Source organism: Cynocephalus volans, chromosome 8, assembly GCF_027409185.1.
Source record: "Cynocephalus volans isolate mCynVol1 chromosome 8, mCynVol1.pri, whole genome shotgun sequence".
NCBI lineage: Eukaryota > Metazoa > Chordata > Mammalia > Dermoptera > Cynocephalidae > Cynocephalus > Cynocephalus volans.
In genome coordinates this window covers 30603494-30625469 of record NC_084467.1, presented here as the reverse complement: position 1 = coordinate 30625469, position 21976 = coordinate 30603494, and the positions used below count along the sequence as shown (strand labels likewise).

The 21976-nt window shown below is 48.0% G+C and overlaps 1 long non-coding RNA gene across 1 annotated transcript in view; it reads right to left on the bottom strand.

Annotated features, from left to right (window-relative positions):
- Positions 1-4021: 4021 nt before the first annotated feature.
- Positions 4022-21976, bottom strand: part of LOC134383709 (uncharacterized) — a 64017-nt gene continuing 46062 nt past the window's right edge. The window contains exons 2-4 of the long non-coding RNA XR_010024205.1: positions 19856-19927; positions 18684-18814; positions 4022-5142 (exon numbers count right to left, since the gene is read on the bottom strand). This is a non-coding gene — a long non-coding RNA (uncharacterized LOC134383709). The remainder of the gene's footprint in view (positions 5143-18683; positions 18815-19855; positions 19928-21976) is intronic.

Genomic DNA, 21976 nt, shown 5'->3' with positions numbered 1-21976 from the left:
CCCACCCATTTGTATGTGTATGTGCTGCCAACACCCCCACCTTTGCACATGCATAGACACACACAAGCACACACACAACACATGCAGGAGCACACGCCAGCCACAAATGAGTCAAAGACCTCCTCCATCTGTCTCTAGTGGGGTGACTCTTGTCGTGTTGCATCGGAGGATGGGGACCATGGTCCCAGCAGTCCTGTCTGTTCCTGGATATCAGAGTCCCTGGACAGTCAGGTCAGCCCTCAGCAAACAGGAAGGTGGGGCTTAGTTCCCTCCTCTCTTTCAGCACCACTGAGGCACTCTAGGCGGGTGCAGTCCCCCCAGGAGCATTAGTGCCCCATAGCAGTCCAACTCAGCCTCAAGGTCTCTGAGGGGCCTCAGGAGCCATGCTGATCCCTGGCGCCCAGGTTGCCCATGGAGGGGCACTGCCCCCAGGGGCTGACCCTTTCTGGGGTGTCTTCAGCCTCTCAGTTCATCACTGTCTTCAGCCCCTCAGTTCAACACTGCTGTGTTGGGACCTCCTCTGAGTTTAAAATCCCGTGCCCCCCACCCCATGTGCTAGGGCCCATCACAGGCGGGCTGATTGATGATTCAGGGGGACTGCGGCAGCCACAGGCCTATTTTATGATGTCATTAGGCAGCTTCGGCAGCGGGAAGGAATCCCTCCTGACATCATAAAGGACTTGATATTTCGCTAATGTTATCTTGGCGGCGTGTCGCCCTGACATTTTCTCTTTGCTGTGCTCCCCCCAGGACCAGGAGCTGTCTAACTACAGCCTGGAAAAAATGCAAAACAGACAAATGCACCCTCGGGGGACAGCGGGAGAAAGCTAATAGACCAGTCCCCAACTCCCCACCCACGAAGGTGGTTTAGGTAGGAAGCATGATGTGTTTGTCAAAGGAGACCCAAGGCTGCCTTGCAACTGCCATCTCTCCCCACTCCCGATGCCTCTGCTCAGCAGCAGGATGAGACAGGTGCTGGGTTCCAGAACCAGCTCTGCCATCCCGAGGCTGTATGGCAAAGCCCTCGCCCTCTCTGGGCCTCAGTCACCCCATCCACATTTCCACACAGGGAGTTTGGACTGGATAGTTTCAAAGGCTGTCTTAGGCAATGTCTGGGACCTTGAAGCTGCAGGGGAGGGTGAGAAGCCACAGTAGTAGGAAGGACGGGCCCCATCCTAGGCTCACGACTAGAATCTAGACCATTGTGGGGAGAGACTGGGTGGGATGGTTTACAACCCATCCCCTCAGGAATGGTTTTGGGGGACAAATTCAGAATTGCAAGGTATTTCCCTAGCTGGGAAGCCCATTGTCTTCAAAAGGCCAAGACCAACTACCAGTTCTGAGGCAAAATTGAGGTGGCACTGGTGCAAATTCCTTGCATGGGCCTGACAAACAGAAACCAGCAGAAAGTGGCCATGCTTTCATTCCCAGGTTGCTTGGGTGACTCATGGCATGGTGAAAGAGAAAGATCCTATAGCCCTGGGTACCTCCTAGACCCACCTCCACCCACCTGGGTGGAAATCACTCCCCCCACCCTGACCCCAGAATCCCTGACAGATGGGTCCAGCTTGCCACCTCCAGTGATGGGGAACTCACTCCTTCCCTGGGCAGCCTGGACATTTGCCTCCCTGTGGCTTCCTCCAAGGGTTCCAAACTTTGCCTCCTGGACATCTTGGGATGTAACTGCTCCCTCCACCCCAAGACAGGCCTGTAAAAATCAGTACAAACACCTTCCCCCGCACCCCAACCCCCACCCTCCAAGTGTGCAGAAGAAGCCGGGGTTTGTGTTCTGTTTTCAGAGAGTGAAATATTTGTCTTAACAAAGAGCATAACTGGCCATTTTAACCTGGGATCTATGGTTTGAACCTTGTTTCAGTAAAACAAGTTTCCTACATAATCCTACATATCTTATTTTATGCATTTAAAAACACTGAGAAGGGTGCATAGGTTTCACAGACTGCTAAAGAAATCCATGGCATTTAAAAAAAAAAATAGTTAAGAACCCTATTCTAGAATCAAGACAAAGCCATGTTTAGCCATGAATGTGTCTGGATTTGGGAGATCATTCGGCCTGGGTGTGTCTCCAGATCTGAAGAACTTTTTGTGTTCACCTTTGAAGAAACTACTTTAAAAGTAAAGGTGGATAAGACCACCCATCCTCCAACTGCCCACCCCCTCGCTTCTCCAAGACCTGCACCAACATCTAACCCGCACCATTATGTTGCTTCTTTGCTCTGAGGTGGCCAGACCACCCCATCCCTAGACTCCTGAACCTGAACTGGACAAGCCATCCAGCAGATATCAATGGTATCTATAGAGGGCTGGGCACTGTTGTAAGCACTAGAAGGGCAGGCAAAGATAGATCAGCCCCAATCCTGGCTTCCAGAAGTTCTCACCAAGTAATGTAGGCACACTCCAGCCACATCCTGCTGCCTGCCCTTCCCCAGCACACCAACGGCTTCCTACATGCCCAGTTCTGCCTGTGCTGCAACCTGAGCCTGCAGTGCCTGTCCCATGCTCTTCTGGTGGCTAACCTTCCCTCAATCTTCCAGTGCCTGGCTCACTATCTACCTTAGTCTGAGTTCATTCCAGGTTCTGGTGCTTTTACTCCCATGAAGAGGTGTGGCTAAGTGGGAGCCTCCAGGAAGGACCACTTTGGCCTTGGATGTACTTGCAGGCATGGAGCAGGGAGCTGACAGAGGCTGCTGGGGAGCAGGCATCCCTGACTGCTAGCTGGCCCATGAGGACACACTGTTGACTCTCAGGCTGGGTCAGTAAACAGCACATGGGGGCTTCCTCCTGACCTGGCTGCCCCAAGCAGAAGGACCATGGGGCAGGTTTCCTCCCAAGGGCCCCCGCTGCCTCGCTAATGGAGTGAAGGTGGAGTTCAGAGTTGCAGGAGCACAATAACCTTTGATTGCCCAACTTGATAGACAGCCACTCCTATGCTTTGGTACCCTTCAAAATGATGAGCAATTCATTCATTCAACAATTCATTGAGCACCCACTATTTGCCAGGCCATGTTCCAGATGGTGAAAACAAAGACAACAATCCCTGCTCTCAAGGAGCTGACATTCTCTTGGGGAGAGACTAGGAACATAGAAAATAAATAAGTAAAAAGCGGGGTATACTAGGTGATGATAAGTGCCACAGATACAAATAAATCCGAAAAAGCAGGATGTTCCTCATGGAGAAGATGACATTTGAGTAAAGGGCGTGACAGAGGCAGCCATGAGGATACCTGGGGAAGAGCATTCCAGCAAAAGAGTACAGCACATGCAAAGGTCCTGGGGCAGGACTGTGCCTGAAACATTCGAGAACAGCCAGAAGGGTAGTGCATGTGGTTGGAGGGAAGTGAGATGGGGGAGAACTGCAGAGACAGTAATGGCGGGGGGCGGGGAGGAAGGAGAAAGGGCTGGGATTGATCATGTGGGGCCTTGAGGCTGCTGTCATGCCCTTGGTTTTATTGCAGAGGAGATGAGAGCCTTTGCAGGTTTTCAGCAGATAATTGGTGTGATCTGACTTAGGTGTCAACAGGATCACTGTGGCTGCAGTACAGAGAATGGACCCCTGGGGTGTGGACCACACCACGGCAGCGGTGGAGGGAAGAGGTCGGGTTCTGGGTGTCTTCTGAAGGTGGAATGATAGATGCCAGGCATTGCTCCTGGCCCTGTGCACCATTTTCTTTTGCCCTCACACAACCACCCATTGTACAGAGAAGGAAACTGAGGTTCAGAAAAGTCACACAGCCAGTAAGTGGGAGATTCACCCTCAGCTTATCCAAGGCCAAAGCCTGAGTTCTTGTTGCTCCACCTCACTGCCTGCCTGGTCAGGATTCCAACGAGAACACCCAGCCACAGACCCCGAGAGTCGGGAACCAAGTCAAGACACTGACCCACTGAGAACTTCATGCTAATTTGAAATTGCCCATAAAATGTCATCTTAACATGCTTTCTCTTCATATTAAAGCTCAAATGATACTTATTAGTGTTAAGTAGTTTTATTTTTATTTGTATCATTTCCAATTTTTAATCAATATTTTTATTTTAAATTGCATCCAAAATCATCAGGGAAGGGAGAGAACTTCAAGGAGAAGGGAGGGTCGGGGAGGCATTTGACAGTTGCGAGATATGAGCTGGGACACCTCATTTCTCACCAGAATCATCCAGCACTCCAAGCACTGCTGTGAGCCAGGCCCTGGGCAAGGGAACTGTGGGGCAGGCAGGAAGGAATCTGACCCAGGTCCTGCCCAGAAGCATCTCTCGGCAGATTAGAAGAGACAAAACATTTACAGCCAGCACATGAGAGGAGCCACATCCAGGGTGAGACTGCCTGGGAGCGATCCGGACAACCGAGCAGGGAGGTCCAGCCAGGGAAGGCTGGACTCTGGACGCAGACAGAAGGAAGAGAAGCCCTAAGTCAAATCCCAGGAAAGGTACAACAATGGCAGAAGGGACCAGCGATGGATATGCAGTGCAGCTGGGACAGAGGAGCTCCTAAGTCCAAGCTGGTAGGTCTTCCAGCAGGTAGTGGGGCCACCTTTCACCGGCGCCATAGGAAGGGTGGGAGAGGGCTCCTCAAAAGGAAGGAGAGAAGGTCATGGGTTCTCATTCTGAGCTAGGGCTGGAGGCTGATTATTAAAATGCAGCAGGGAGTGCAATGACTAATTTATAGAACCCTAGGTGCCTGTGTGGCTCTGGAGCTGAGTCCACATGGAGGATGGAAGTGGGGAGCCCCTCTCTAGAGGCTGAAGTGGGGCTTCTAAGACTTCATCTGTCACCTCCACAGCAGCCCAAGGCCCAATCTCTTTAAGTGAGTTGTGAGAAGGGAAGGAAAGAAGGAGGGAGAGGAAAAGGGGATAAAGGATGAGGAATGGAAGGAAGGAGAGAAAAAGGAAAGGAGATGAGATAAGGAAAGAGAGAAGGGAGGGATAAATAAGTCCCAAAGGGCAGGCAGGTCCTTCTCCAGGGACACCATGCCCTGGGCTGGTCAGGGGCAGCACTCTGGGAAACCCAGGGCAAAACTTCCCTTCAAGCACAAGGAGTCCAGAAGGCCTCAGCCACAGGAAGTGAGGAACTGGAGCTGCTGCAGACGCGTGGAAGGTTCTGTTTTGCTCACCTTGATACAGCTGTGCCTGCATCCTGTAAAAGATACCAACACTCTCACAGGTAGATACATACACCTAGAAATGCACCAACACATGGGCACAACTGCAGAGACACTTGCTGATGTGTGTACATGGGAGATTTACAGACGTGTATAAGACATAGAGAGGCACAGAGGCACTGGAAAGAACACAGATATACAGTAATGCTTGCATGGATGCCAACAGGAAAGCATGGACCCACATCCACAGATACTGACAGAGGTGGCCAGATGAACACCAACATGGACACACCTGCGTGGGTATTGAAAGATATGTATAAATGGACATTCACAGATACAGGCACAAATGCACAGACACACATACATATCCATATACGACAGATGTATACATGCAACAAGTTCACTTATACACATGTGCAGGCTCACACAGACACACCTTGACACATAGATGTGCACAACAGCATGTGTATCTATTGTTGTGTTAATATGCATGCACACACACATTTTAAGAACACACATGCACACCAAAAGACACGCTCAGAGACACTGGGCCAGCATGCTTAGGCACTGCCAGCAGCCAGGCAAACACACATGCTGCTGGTCTCTGTTCTGAGCTCAGACCCTGGTTCTCAGCATCCCTGAATGAGCTGTCCTCAAGCCAGGTCCTCTCCTGCCCTACTCCTGACAACTGCCTAGCTTTGGCAAACTCCCTGGTGCCCAGGCCCGCCCACCATCCCTTCGTCTGTGCACTGGCCCCGGCCCAGGCCCCAGGCTCCAGGATGGCAATTGCCCCATTCTCCCAGGTGCCGACTCAGCCCAATTTCACACCCAGAAGTGGAGCTAGGCCAGCAGGGCTTGTTGCAGCCCGCTTGGGGCATCAGCGCGGGGGTGGTAAGAGGGAGCCAGGATCCTGTAGTGGCAGAGAGAAGAGCAGCCCCAGCTGCCGTGCAGGCCTGCCTGGCAAGGCTGTGGCTTCTCCAAGTCATCCACCCTCTTCAGGCCTCAGGCTCCTCACCTCTGAAATGGGACAATATGCCTGCCCACTGACATGTCAATTAAATGGACACATCTCCTCCCAGATGACAGATTTTGCCTCACCTTCCCTTATTTAAACTTTACAATACCCCTAAGACACCGGTTTTATTTTCCCTGTTTTATACTATGAAGCTGAGTTCAGGAAGATAAGTAACTTAATTAAGGGAGCAGGCAGGATTGGAACTCAGGTTATTGCTCCAAATTCTGTATCTTTTATGGTTGATAAATAGGCAGCACACAATCTGCCAGAGTCCAAACATTTGCCCACAGCATCTATCACTAATCGATCACAGCCTTTTTTTTTTTCTTGGTGAATCCAGACTTGGCTTCTGAATCCTTCTCAACACACCACTCCAAGCAGCCATTCATAATTGGCCAGAGTTGGCGCACGGAATGAAACCTAATGCTATCCTCTCACTACATCTAATTCATCCAATTCATAGGATTCATGGGATGATTAAATGAGATCAAGGGCAGAAAGTACTTTGCAAGAGTACAAGTAATGTGCCTATCAGAGAAATTTTAGTGCAGCTTTCAAAGGCTGTTTACATTCAAGTCCTCCGAAGTCTGACTACACTGGGGTGAATGGTTACAGACAAGACAGTCACTATCATTGTAACACAACCATTTCACAGAGGAAGAGACTGAGGCTCAGGCAAGTGAGTCCACATGGCTAAGTGCCAGAGGTGGGACTGGGAGGCAAATATTGACTCCCGTTTCAGTGCTCTTTGAAGCCAAAGCCCCAGGCAGGCAGGACAGACCAGAGTGTGTGGGCATCGGGGAGTCAGGGCTGGGAGGGGAACAGGAAGGCCCCGTCTCCTCCCAGCAGAAAGGGGTCGACCCTACAACTAATTGGTTCAGAGTGCTGCTTTCGACCCTAATTAGCTATTTGTCATGTCTCCATTTGCATACCAGAAAAGATGCAAATTTACATATTTGTAAATGAGGCCGGGCCTGGATGTGGGATCTGGAAGAGCTTGGCAGTTGCTAGCAGGCAGGGAGGCAGCTGGCTCTTGCCACTGAAGCATGGGCCATCGTGGAAAGAGATTTGGAAGACAGCTCCTTGGCTCAGGGCTGCAAGGTGCTCTCAAAGGGGTCAGAGAAGATGGCCCACTCATTCCCTCCCCAAAGGCTGAGGGGTGGGAAGGGAGAATGGGTGAGCCTCATGCTGCTGTTCTGATTAGACGAAACAAGGAGGGGGATCCAAAGTAATTTCAGGACGCTGTGTGCTGGGAAACCTTCTGTTCCCGTCCTCGGGTAGAATCTGTAATGCTTGCAAAGGGGGGAATATCCCCCTCTACCTCCCTGAAAAGGAAAAGGCTTGGGAGGGAATAGAGGTCAGAGGGAAACACACCCTAACACACACACACACACACACACACACACACACACACACACACACTCTCTCTCTCTCTCTCTCTGTCTGCCTCTCTCCCAGACTCTAACTTTTGCACACACCCACAACTCATTTACATATATATACACACGTCTCAGCCCCCCAAGAGCACCCTTACCCACAGCACCCCCAGACCCACAGAGGTACACATGTGACTCTAACTCGAGAGGCACTTTCGCACATGCAAACATTCCCAGACTTCCTGAGACATACACATTCACGCCCTTACACATACAGACACACACTCAAACACTTGAACATAGATGTAGGCACACAGACTCACTTAAGCTGTGCATAAATATTTACATACACACACACACACAAGACGTACTCGTGCAAGCACATCCTTGCTAAGACCAAAATTTTCTGGCAAATTCTGGAAATTCCGACCCCTCTCTCAGAGTTTCTAGTGCCTCTCTGGGAAGAGACAAAGGAAGCTAGGTAACCATCCTTCCCAGAAAGGGAGCAGTGTATCCCCAAGGAATTGGACCCCAACTAGGGATTGATTCCTTCCCTAGGAAGCCAGTGACTAGCAAATGGTCCAGTGCCTTCTGGGCTTTGACCTCGAGCTTGGAGCAGGTCTGGGTGGGCCTCGACAAGCAGGAGAGCATGGGGCAGAGGGGGGAGAAGCAGAGAGATATTGCTGAGGTCTGGCCCACGCATTGAGCAGGGAAGCAGCACTGCCTCACAATTCCATGTCGACCTCAGAGGCCGGCATGGAATGGGTTGGCATGAGCTGCTGTGCCTTCAAGCGTGAGGGCACCAAGATGCCAGGCTCAAAGGCAGCCCCAGACCCTCGAGGCTTCCTAAGATCTGGGTCCAGGTGCTGGACACCGGAGCTTGGAGCGCAGGGTCCAGACCAAATGCTTCAACCACTGTCCCCGTTCCCCAGCACCTCCTCCCCAATGCCTGCATCTCAAAAGGCAAGCTAAATAGCTCTGTATTTGTAAATTAAATATAGCTGCACTTCAGCTTTCCAAAGAGCTGGGAAGAAGAGAAGGAGAAAGAAAAAGAGAGAGAGGAAGAGAAGAAAAGCTGCCGCCCTCAGGAAAGTCTGGCTGCTACAGATTGCCTGAGTCATGAATATTCATCTGGCGAATAGGGAGAGCGGGAGTTTGCATAACAGCTCCACCCACCCGGCTGAAAGAAATGTCACCGCCTTTGCCAACAAAGTGCCAAAGGAAGCCGGTGGAGACTGCCAGCCAGACGGTGCCAAACTGCTGACTTCCACTCTAAGGCGTGGAGAAAGCACATTGTTTCCGGCCCAAGGAGCCGCCACTTGGGGCTGAGGGAATGGAGCTGGCTGCTGCCGGGAGAGAACCAGAAAGAAAAGTTTCACTTGCCACCCACAGGAAGCCTGGTGGGCAGAGCAGCTGGGCCACAGCCCTCTCCAGAGCCCCTCCACAGAGGGGTTCAAACCCAACTGTTCCAGGGCACCCACCCTCGCCAACCACCATGGGCCTGAGTTCAGTTCCACAGGCATCTAGGCCGGCTCCCAGCTGAGAACCCCATGCTTGGGATTTGCCTTCAAGAAATCTCAAGAGGGCATTCATGAGTCCTAGATGATTACTAGAGACCAGGAGGCAAGGGGACAAACCCGATGTCACTTTGGGGCTCGGAAGTCCACGGAAACCTTGGCTGCATTTTGCAGAAGGGAATACCCCAGCTGCAGGTAACTCTTCCCTCCCTGGGTCATACACTCTCTCAAGGCCCAGTGCTACTGTCTCTGATTCAAGGAAGTCTTCCCTGGCCCTCTGGCCCCAAGACAGAGCCAGACTCTCTGTACACCCCAGTCCTGAAAGCTACCCTTGATCCCAGCCCTTTTCATGCCCGTGACTATTTCCTCCCCAGGCCTCTGAGCTTTGAGGATGGGCTGTGGCTGATTTATTAGTCTCAGTGTTCCAGCCCAGCATGAGACTCAAAGAAGGCATCTTGAGCAATTTGTTGAATGGAGTCATTTCTTCCATCCATTCCCATCCCCATGCCTTTACCTGGCCCTGGGTCCTTCTACTGCTCTGAATTGTGCTTGTCCAGTCCCTGGAGGAGATGCATCCCAGCTCAGTGCAGGCACATTGAGATCAAGACCAGAGCTGAGTGGCTGGCCTCCCATCCTCAGGACCCCACTTCCCATGAAGGGATCAGAGAGGTTCCCGCTACCCATGACATCCCATCCTTGTGGCAGCATCCATCAGGTGGTGGTACAAACGTTCCTGCCTGCTCACCAGGCTGCCGCAGCTGGCTCCCTCCAACGTTACCTAAATGAATGAGAGCTGGAGAGAGGATGTTCTCTTCGTACAGAAAAGCAATTAGGACTGTGGGCGTCTCCAGCTGCTGCTCCTGTTATGTAAAGTTTGGGATGTGTATTTGGGACTTAATGAGGATATTTATGTGTGCGCATCTTACCTTCACAGACTGTTCACTTCAAGCATCCCAAGCACATTTGGGCAGAATACACAGCAACACAAGCTAGGCTACAGGCTCCAAGGGAGGAGTACCACCTCCGGGCAGCCAAGGAGCCTCTCTCCCAGGACTCACATAACCCCAGAAATCTGTGATGACACCCACCTACACCTGTCTCCCTTCTGCAGGAATCCTGCTACTTCCACACTCTGCTTAAGGCCTCAAGGAACTAGAATTCTTTTACTGCCTCCTTCAGGGTTAAAACATCTGCAATTGTTGCAAAATTCTTGCTTGAACTGAGCCAAAATCTGCCTCTTTGCAATGTCATCACACTGGTCCAAACACTACTTCTGGGACCACACAGGCTATGTTGTTCCCTCTGCTCCAAGTCAATCACTAGTCCTACAGGAGGTAAATTGGTGTTAAATCAAAAAAGTTTCTGTGGTTGAATAAGTTTGGGAGAATTCTATATTAAACAAGTTTCTTCACTGCAGAACTTCTCAGAACCTTTACTGTGCTCATATACACTGAGCTGTGGGTCCTGCATTTCATGAACAAATTTGTTCACAGAACCCTTTTCTGTGGACCAACCTCAATAAACTGAGACTGCAAGGAATGCCTTTTAGGAAATATTGCTTCAGCAGGTTAAAAGTGAATGTCTAATTCCTCAGCCTGAACTCCTTCAAGAATTTCTCCTGGCTGGGCATCACCCCTGGGCCTCTCCCCATCCTGGTCATTTTCTGTAGGTGAGCTCTGCCCGTGTATCTGCATTCCTCCACTGCTCCAGAACTCTGCCACTGAGAGTCTGGAAGAGCCTTTCCCCCCATATCAAAGACCCCATGCTCCCACCAATGCAATCAAAATGCCATCGGAGGCACAACAGCCGGATCACACTGAATGTCTTCCTTAAAAGTCCTCTGAACAAGCCATGGCCCCGCCTCAACTCCTTGTTCTGTTCACAGGCCCTGCAGTTGGAACCCGTAAGCAGACCCCTTCATGCCCAGGGTTCCAGACAATGGGGTGCCTGCTACACCTTCCCTGAACAGCCAGGTAGTGGGCATAATGGCCCCCAAATATCTGTACACTAGCTGGTAGTCACACGTGCAGTCAGGATTTTTCACAGCATGATCCGGAGCAGAATCCTGTTCTAGCACCTAGTCAGCTCAGACTCATGGCAGAGCCCTCAGCTCATCCTAGGCTCCGGGCCCAGGGCCCAGAAGTCTCCCCAGACTGAGGCCAGAGTCCACAAGGATGTGAGACCCTGATTCCACCAGCCTCCTCTCTCCTGCTCCCTCTATCGCCCCTTCCATGAGATCTTTTTCTCATCCTTCAAGTATGTGTCAAACCCAGGCAGAGAAAACAGGTTCATCTCACCAGCTGGCTTCAATAGATTGGCTGTGGCTCCCCAGACTGGCTAGTGGGAGAAAGATTTTGAGGCTTCGTCCAGGCTCAACAGAATGATTAGTGATGCTTGCCAGTGCTGGGGAACAGACAGGGAGGCAACCATGCCAGTTACTGCCACCTCTGGTCGAGGCTCAGTCCCTTTCCCTCAAATCTGCTCCCCCAAGCTACCACCCTCCTTTCTCCCATGACAGACTCTCTCACTCCCACACGCGACAATGTACAGCCCACTCCTCCGCCAAAACTGTTCCCCCCGAGGTCACCAGCAAAGCCCTATTTGTCAAGTCCTGTGCCCTTTCCTCGGTCCCTGTGCCTTTGCATCATTAGATATGGTTGACCTTTCTCTGGAAATTCGCCTCTACCCCCAAGGCATTCTAAGGCACTCCAAGCCCCCCACAGTCCCTCGCCTTCCTGGCCACACATCCTGTTTCTTCTCCTATCTCGTAAACGTGGCTGTGTTCCAGGGCTCAGTTTCCAGCCCTCTCCTGCTCCTGCCCATACACTTCCTCCCTCCGAGATTTCACCCACAGCTTTGCCCTTGAGGAATAGCCTACCCCCACCTCAGCCCTCTTAAGAGGCAGCCCTACTGCCCACCAGCCACTGCCGAAAACCCTGTGCCTCTTCTTCCCTCCAAAATCAGCTCCTGCTCAGGGCTTACCACAGATCAAAATCTTGACTTGCATCTTGACTCCTTATCCACATTTGTTAAATCACCATGTGCTGATTCCTCCTATTTAATATTTATCTTATTTTCAAAATGAAAAATAGCTTTATTATTCATTCTGATTGAAAAACACGATATACCCTCATTATAAAAAAAATCAAATCAATACTTAAAAGTATGAAAAAGAAAGTAAAAATCCCACCACCCAGATATAACCACTCCTGGCATTTCAGTGAACAGCCTTCCAGACATATCTTTATGCATATATACACATAGAGATCTATGTATATAATTTTATAGACGGGGAATTGTATTATACATACTGTTCTCTCTGACACCTGCTTTTCTCTCTCAACAATATGTCATAGACATCTTTCAATGTCAATAAATAGAGTTCTACAAAATTATTTTAATTACTTCGTAGTATTCCATTGTATATGTGTATCATATATTTTATTTAACTGGGTCGCTACTGATGATCATTTAGGATGTTGTCAAGATTTTACTCTTATAAACAATGTTGTGATAAATATCCTTGTGCATATCTCTGCTCATTTTTGCAATTTTCTCCCTGGAAAAAAATCCAAAAAATGAGAGTGCTGCAATAAAGTCTACACTATTTCTAATTTTGCCATTCTGCCCTTCAGAAAGCTTACAACAACATACTTTACTTCACATCAACAGTGCACAGGCATCTGTCTGCCCATACCCTCGCCAATCCTGGATTTAGTCAGCCTTAATAGTTGGCCAGATCGACAGAAGGCAAATGACACTTGTTTTTATTGGCATTGCTGAGATTATCAGTGAGGTTAAATAAATATCTTTTTGTCATTTCAGATATTTGTAATTTTCCTTGTGAATTGCCTGTTCATGTCCTTTGCCCATTTTTCTAATGAGATGTTTATCTTTTTCTTAACTATTTGTAAGAGTTCTTTGTACATTAGAGATGAGTAAACTTTTGTCTATCATATATGTCCCCCCTCTTTTTTTTAACTTTTCTTATAATTCTTTAATGTACTTAAATTTTCAATTTTCACGTAAGTCAAATTTATCAGTCTTTTATAATTTCTAAATATCATGTCATGCTTAGAAGGATCTTCCCCACCTTAAGATGATCAAAATATTTACTAATATTTATACCACCATGGTCTTCATGGCTTGATCTTACTGGATGGAGTAAGGCAGAAAGCCAGCTTGTGTTGTAATAGCCAGCCCATCATGCCAACACCACTTATAAAATAGCCCATATCTTCCCAATCCAATTGAAATGCGATATTATCATATAAAAAAATCCCTTTAAATACGTGGATCCATATCTGGACTCTCTATTTTGTCCCAAGGATCTATTATTACACAAAAATTTTTATTATTGTCCTTTTATAAAACATTTTAATGTCTGATAAATATTCATCATTTTTCTTTTTTGAAAATTACCTGACTACCTTCATTTTTCATTCTTCTGGATTAACTTTACACTTATTTTGTCCAATTTTTTAAAAATCCTATTGGGATCTTGACTGGATTATCTTCATTTTGTACATTCATTTAAGTATTGACATCCTTATAGTACTAAATCTCTCAACCCAAGAACTACCTATGTATTATGTTTATTCAAGTCTCTTTTACACGCCTCAGAAGAGTTTTTTGGTTTTCTTCATGTAATTCTATACATTTCTTGTAAAGGTCATTTCCAGGTATTCTGTAGTTTTGTTTTTTTCTAGACACTGTGGAAAAGGCCTTTTATTTTACCTTCTTGAAAGTCATTTTATAAATAAAAAAGCTATTAGTTTGTGTTTATTGTTTTGTTATTCATCATCTTACTAAACCTTATTTTTTCCAACTGTTTTTCAGGAAATTGTCTTGGGTTTTCCAGATAATCATCTTATCTGCAAACTATGATTATTTGCTCCTCTCCCCCAATATTTATAATTTCTATTTCATCTTCTTGCCTAATTGCAATGTCTAGCACTTTAGGAAAAGTGTTTTTAAAAATATTGACAACAGCAGCTACCCTAGTCTGGTTTCTGACTTTAATGAGAATATATCTAGGGTTTCACCAGCCTAATATCTCTTGTTCCATTCTCTCCACCCCTGTAGCTACTACCTTAGTCTAGGCCATATTAATTTGTCACATGTGTTATCATAAATATGATAAGTAAGACTACAGGGTTTGAAGTCAGATGACCTTTGTCCAAGTCCTGGCTCCAACATTTACTAACTACATGATCTAGTCAAGTTACTCAAGATCTTTGAAACTCTGTTAAAAAAAGGAGGGGGGACGGCTGTTGTAAGGATTAAGTCAGATAATACATGAACACAGTATCAGTAAATGATTTCTTTTTTAAGTCTCAGCCCCAACTTCTCCTTCTAATCCAACCTGTATACAGGGTACTTCAAGAAGTTTGTGGAAAAATTGAACTAGAAGATAATACAAATCTTTCCATGAACTTTTTGAAGTTCCCTCTTAGGTTGATCTTCCCAAATGACCACTGTGTTCACATCACTTACCACTCTCCCTCCTCTGTTCGCAAATCTTCAGTTACCCCAACTGCCTATAGAATCAAGTTCAAATTCTTAAACATCCCTACCAACCCTTGACTCTAACCTAGCTGTTCTCTTAATGGTCACCTAATACCCAGTAGGCTGTCACCTCCCCACTTGGATCCCTCCATCAGCCTCTGTATCAGCTTTCATATTGCAAGTAATACAAAAATGAAATCCAAACTAGTTTAATAGAGCAGATTTATTAGGTTTGCTTACTGAATACTCCAGATGCAACAGGCTTCAGGCACAGTTTGATCAGGGCTAGGACTCTATTCTTCTGTGATTTTCTAGGCTCTTCCCATCTCCATATGTTGGCTATATTTTCAGGTTAGTGTTCCTAGTCACTACATATCTGCCAGAAATTAGAGCCACATGTCTCCTCATTCAAATTCAGATAAGAGATTAATGTGTTTTCCCAGGTATCTAACAAAAATCCCGAGCTTCTGTCTGATTGGGCCAAACTGAAGCAATCCCTGTCACTGGTGGAATGTGAATGTGATTGGTTTAGAACCAACAATGTGCCAAGGTCAGCGTTTGGCAGGGGGCGTGGATCTTGATTGGCTAAACCAATCAGGATCCATCCCCAGAGCAACGCACACTTCTGGAGACAGATGTGATGCTGACAACCTCACTTGCCCAGATTCAGGCTTCCTTTAAGACCCAAGTCAAACCCCAGACCTCTGGCAATGTGCCCTCCCTTTCAGCTCCGAGAGCTCTTACTCCACTCAACACATGCTAACCTCTGCTATATATAATTATTTATCTAGTCATTTGTCCCATCTTCCTGACTAATAATCACAGGACTGATTGAAGTCTACAAAACCCTTTACATAAACTAGCCCTTTTGACCTTCACCACTATGCTATGAGACTCAGAGAAGTTAAGTAACTTGTCCTATGTCACACAGCCAGAGACAACATTGCCCCAGAGTCCTCTCTCTCTCTCTCTCTCTCTCTCTCTCTCTCTGTCTCTCTCACACACACACACACACACAAACCACTCCCTTTTTCAACCCCCAACTGAGGCCTGACCTGAAGATACAGAAATCCCCCCCGGAAACACCTCTTTTTTCCCACTTTACCTCAATTCTAGAGTTCTTAGTCTTCCTCCAAAAAGTACAGAGAAAGTTTTCTTGCCAGACAGCAGTTTCTAAGATTTGTGTGACAAGGCCAGGTAAAATTCAAATGACTCTGGGTGATTTAATCTGCTTGGGGCTGAGGTGGTAAATCAGGGCAGCCCAGGCTGCCACAGCCGCCCCAGAAACCCACAAGCTGAGCTGATGATGGGAGTTTATCTGCAGATCTGCAGGTGAGGGCCCTGGAAGCGTGAACTGCGGCCAGGGGAGTTCCCCTCCACTGCATCTGGAATATATTTGGAGGGTCCTACAGCCCACAGCCTGTCCCGACCTACATGTTCCACCAGCAGACACCTTTCCCAAGGCTGTAGACCTAGTTCTTCCCTACCCCACCCCCACCCATTCTCAGAGCTGCTTCTCAAGTCCACACCGGACTTCTCAGGATGAGGAGACCAGCATCGGTCAAGCTTTCACTGAAACTGCCGCTTCAGTGCCAGGTCCTGCTACGCCCATTACCTCATTCATCTTTACAACAACTTAATGAGGGAGATACGTCCAGCCCCAGTTCACAGGTGACTTAATTGAGGCTCAGAGCGATTAAATAACTTGCCCAGGGTCATTACACAGCTAGTAGGAGGCAGAGCCAAGATTCAAACCTAGACCCATAAGACTCCAAAAGCCTCATCCTCTGACTCCAGCCCTCTGTGGAGGCCAAGGGAAGTAAGAAGCTGGCAGCTTTCATTGGGACCATGTTGTCTGAGAAAAGAGAGGAGCAGTCCCCAGCTGATGGGAAGTTACTATTCTGAGCAATGAAGCAATCATTTTCCCTTACAAAGGAAACATCAAAGGAGAGGGTAGTCACACTTACCAGGTGCCACTGTGTGTATATGTGGGTGCTGTGTGCCAGGAGCTCACATCCATCATCCCACCCAGAACTCTGTAGACCATAAATATTTACTGTTTGCTGGGAAATGTTTACCATCCTGATTTGTATCATTTGCCAATTTCTGTGATGTAAATACTCCCACAATGGTCAATTTCAAGCTACCGATGGGATGTCACTGAACCCTCGTTGGGAAGAGATGTCTCCATCCATACTATAAGCCAGTAGGAACCCACTCCAACACACCACTGCCTGTAAGAGAGTATTTGTTAAACCCACTTAACAGATGAGATCATATGAAAAGGTGCTCAGGCTGAAACCCATTTCTTTACAATTTTCTGAAGTTCATTCTCTCCCAGCTTCATGTTCCCTGAAGCAAAGATGATGCTGAGAATCACAATCACTGATCTCTAATCTCTGAAGGAGGGTGGACTCCTGCGAGATCCTGAAGGGCAGAAGAAGACCAGTGGGCAAAAGTTCAGCAGATCAAGGTTCGACATATTGGAGAACTTTCTGGATGCCACTCTGGACTGACAGCTTCAGGAAGGCAGCATCTAGCACATAATAAATGCACAGTAAACAATGAATGAATGAGCCATTACATACAAATTTCATTGACACCTCGAACTCGCCAAATCCAAAATGGAGCTCATATGGTTAATACGTGACATTACGCATTAGGCAAAACCCATTGAACTGCACAATACAAAGAGGGAACCCTAATATAAAATTAAGTTAGCAATAATATATCAATATTGATTCATAATTGTAACAAATGCACCATGCTAATGTAACATGTCAATAATAGGAGAAACTATACATGTGGGTGGGGGAAGGGTATGGGAACTGTCTGTACTTTCTTCTCAATTTCCTCTGCAAAACTAAAAGTGCTATAAAAATAAAAAACTAATCATTTTTTTAAAATTAAGCTCATCACCTTTCCCAAAAAACCTCTCTCTCCTCCTGTGTTTCCTGTCTCAATGAATGTCACCATGCCAGAAACGTGGGGGTCCTGACTCTTCCCTCTCCCTCATTCCCCACGCCCTATCAATCAACAAGCCCTACCTATTCTACTTCCTATACATCTCGTGAACAGGTGCTGCCCTCAGCATCCCCACTGTGCTCCCCTGGCTCAGACTGTCACATCTGTCCCTGAGTGGCACAACAGCTTCCTACCTGGTCTTTTCAGCATTCATCCTTGGCCTGTACCCACTCCCCACCCCGTCACATCCATCACCAACAAAGCTGCAAAAGCGATCTTTCAAAATTTCACCTATGAGCATGTCCCTCCCACCCCTTCAGTGGGTCCCTGTTACTCAGAGTATGGAATCAAAGCCCCTTGCTCCCACAGGGCCTGGCCCCATCTCCCTCCCCTGAGTGATCCCGCTCCTCTCCCTCCACCCCACGTTGGTCTTTACTCTTCAACAGCACCAAGCTGCTTGGTGGTCCCCGCACTCCTATCTCTTGCCTCCACCCACCCCTTTGCTCAAGCTAAAACCCCCGCCTGCAGCGCCCTCATGTCCCTCTCCCATCTCTCTTTCTCTTTGCCTCAGTAACTCCCACTCATCCTTTAATATGTCAAGTAAGATCATTTAGGGGAATGGTTCCCGCGGGCCCTTGTAGTCCTAACATTTCATGATTCTAATGCCAAGTCTTGATATTCAAGGCCCTCTGGATTCTATAGTCACCTTCTTTCTTCATGGCACCCTGCATAGGATCCTGTAGTCCAATTCCACCATTTTATGGACAGAAAATCTGAGGCCCAGAGAGGAAGAGGGATTTTCCCGAGACCACACAGCATGTCAATGGCTAAGCCAGGACAAGAACCAGGCACCTGCCTCCCGGCCCAGGGCTCTTTCTTTGCATTACACTCTCCAAGCTAACCGCCCCCCCACACACACACACACATACACACACACACCCTCACCGCACCATCACTACCCCTCTCTGACTTACCTCCTCTCACCCAAGCCAGGCTCGCACCTTTCCTGCCTTAGCTCACGCAGCTGCAAGGTCATTCCTCCAATGCCATTCAACTTCCAAGTCCCTCTACCTCCAGGAAGCCTACCTGGGTTATCAAGCCAAACCTATCCACATTTCACACACACACACACACACACACACACACATACACGGTGTTCCCCAAACCACCCAAAAACTAGGGCTTGGTTCACTCACGTGCAGTCGATGTCTTGTTCAGTCTCACCAGACACGATGCTCCCTCCGCAGGGCTGGCTGATGTCTCTTCATCTTCCTTCTTCCCCTTCTCCTTTTCCTTTTCTTTTTACCTCCACCAGCTGGGTACACAGCTGCTCAAGATAACAGCATAGCCAAAAGAGCATGGCATGTGAGGTCAGACAGATTGAGATTCAAATCCCAGCTCTGTACTTCCTGGTTGGTTGACTTTATTCCATCTGACCCTCAACTTTCCTCATCTGTAAAATGGGTGCTACCACCCGGGGTTGTGATGAGGACTGAATGAGCTCATTCATATTACTGGCTTAGCACTTAGTAGGCTCTTAATCAATGCTAGTTCTCTTCCCCACTGCTTTTCTCAGTGAATCTCAAGACAGTTGGAGAAATAGGCTCCTCTGGGCTGGGAGGTGGGCAGACTCTTGAACACTTTCTCTCATTTCCATCCTCAACAGGCTATGAGCAGCCTGCATGCAAAAACATGGGGTGTTTCCAACCCCCCTTCCCCACCCCCAACAATCTGCTTTAACCTTCCTATCACAAATGCCTTGTTTATTTCAATATCATCCGTTTTACTTTTCCGTTCATGCAAAAAAAAAAAAAAAATTACAAAAACAGATTTAAGAGGAAAAGAAGTATTTAATGAGTAAAACTGTCTGTAGCCCTGTTTCTTTCTCGGGAAAAAGTGGCTGTGATTCTGGCATAAGAGAGGGAAGCTCCACAGCTTCACTTCATTGCAGCTGCCAGAAGAAGTGCATTTCAGAGTGGAACAGAACCTCCACATTAAACAGTACATCTCCCAGCCAGGCGCTCCTGTGCCGAATTCAGCTTGGCAGGTGACACCCCCGTCAAGCAGAGATCCAGCCCTGACATGAGCAACCACAAGGTTCTCTGCTGCTGCCCAACCTCCAGCTTAGGAGAACCAGCCCTGCCAGGCCCTGGCAAACCACAGACCACAAGGATAAGGGCTCTAAGAAGGGAAGGAGGCAGCTGGAAAGGAGTGGATACACTTGGCTGGTGGCCGAGGGGGCCAGGACCCCTCCCAGTTCCAGAAAGGACCGGCACTTTCCCCTCTCTTGAATAAGGCTAGTTGGGCATAAAGATCAAATCCACTGCTACTCAAAAAAAGCTCAGAACATCTGAAGCTTCCTTCTCACCTTCAAGGGGGTCATTTTGTGGGCTGCTCTGGATAGAATCCAAGGGTCAAACTCCAGAAGGACTCTGCTCCCCTAAGAATCCAAAAAGGAAGAGAGAGAACTGGAAAAACAGAAAATAGCACATGACCTTCAAAGATGTACAGTGGAAGCTGCGCCAGGGCAGAGAGTAGACTGAGGCCGAAGAGTGGTCCCCTCCATTGTCCCAAACACCATACCCCTAGTGATGTAGCCTGCCGACTCACACCGAACTTACCAGCACTTGAGCTCCTAAATTTTTTGCTCATGAGCTGCTGTTCCCCTCTACAATCTTTTCCTGTAGTCAAGACGGGCCCCAGCGTTTATCTCTGTGATATTACATCATACTAAATTCACCCTGTCACTGCAGCCTGTTGAGATCTTTCTGGATCTTGATTCTGCTATCTGAGCTTTTCTCTGTTCCTTGGAGTTTTCTCACCTCACTCTGTTATAAGCCTGTACCCTCTATGTCTTCTTCTGGGTCCTTGGCATAGATTGGTCAGAATAGGGTGGAAGGCAGAGCCCCAAGGTAGTCTCTAAAGACCTTCTGCAGACTAACCTAGTTCATTTATGTGAACATTCCATGGCTGTCCTTCAGCCAGACGGGAGCCCCCCACCCCTGTGCCCTCATAGCCATCCCTCACATCCTCAAGAGTCGTGGAAGACTCTGTCCAATGTCTTAGGAGGCACTGTGGTATGGCAGAAAGGGTCAAATAGATCCAGGTAGGAATCCCAGCTCCACTGGCCTCGGGAGTTGCCTGATTGCCCAGAGACTCAGTTTCTCATCCATAAAATGGGGACTGTCACATCTAGGGCACAGGCTTGAAAGGATTAAGTAAAACCATGTGTGTGAAGTACTCAGCACACAGTAGGTGCTCAAGAAATAATAGATTCCTCTCCACCCCATCCTGGCTCATTTTCTTCACCCACCAGTCATTAAGCTGTCAAGAACCTAAAAGATTTGCCTGGTTTTGGTGAGCCCACGCTGGCTCCAGGTATCACTGTCTTCTTTTCTAGTGTCACAGACTTCACCATCCATGCCAGACCCTCGCACTAACTTGAGATCAGCCTACACTCTGGATCTCTTTTTATCTGAATTCCTGTCAAGATGGTCTTCCCTTCCTGGACCTACACAGTTTTTTAAATAAAAATAATAACAGTAGTAATGGCAGCTTGATTCTTCCAATCCCGCTATAAAAAAAAAAAAAATGAATTATTTTTAATAAAAATAGTAACAGCAGTAATGACAGCTTGATCTTTTCAACCTCAGTTTAAAAAACATATATTTTATTTTTAATACAAATAATAACAGTAGTAATGAAAGCTTGAGCCTTCCAATACCACTGTGAAAAAAATGTTTAAAGTATCTCCATTTTGCCTGGGAGGAAACTAAAGTTCAGAGAGGTAAAATGACCCTCCCGAGGTCACACCACTGGATAATGTGAAAGCTCAGCACAGCTCTGTCTGGTCCTCAACACCACACTCTCAACATTCGATAATATTTCCTAAATATTGGCCTAAGGGGGGACTTTGTCTCAGGCCCTGCTGCATTGGTCTTTTAGGGCTCAGCCCAAAGTTGCACTTGGTTGAGAGCCTGTTGGGCCCTGATCCTGTCATCCATAGGGGTAGCCACTCCTCAGTCCCACCTCCCAGCAGCTCTGTGCCCACCACCTGCACATACAAGACTGGACTGAGGCACAGACCCCATCACTCCCTGAAAACTGGATTCATGCATTCTTCATCTTGGCCCCAGAAGCTGATCTCCACACTCCCACCCTAAGCTCCTCGATGCCTTGGCCCTTGACTCCCTGACAGCCTAAGCACAAACACGGCCTGGACCCCCTTCCTCAACTCTTCATGAGGGCCCAACCATCTGCTGCCAAACGCTGACACCTCTGAACTGACCACTGCCTCCTGAACCCAATGGCCAGGATCTCCACCTGCCCAAGTGGCACCCTCAGCCTCTCTTCCCTGCCATGTGCCCAGATTATCCAGCCTCCCTGCATGGCTGTCCTCCAGCACTGACCACCAGCCTTCACCCTTCTCTTGACTCCTCCCAGCCCAGGGATCAGACTGGGCTGGAGGTTGTCTCTCCCTCTCTCTGTC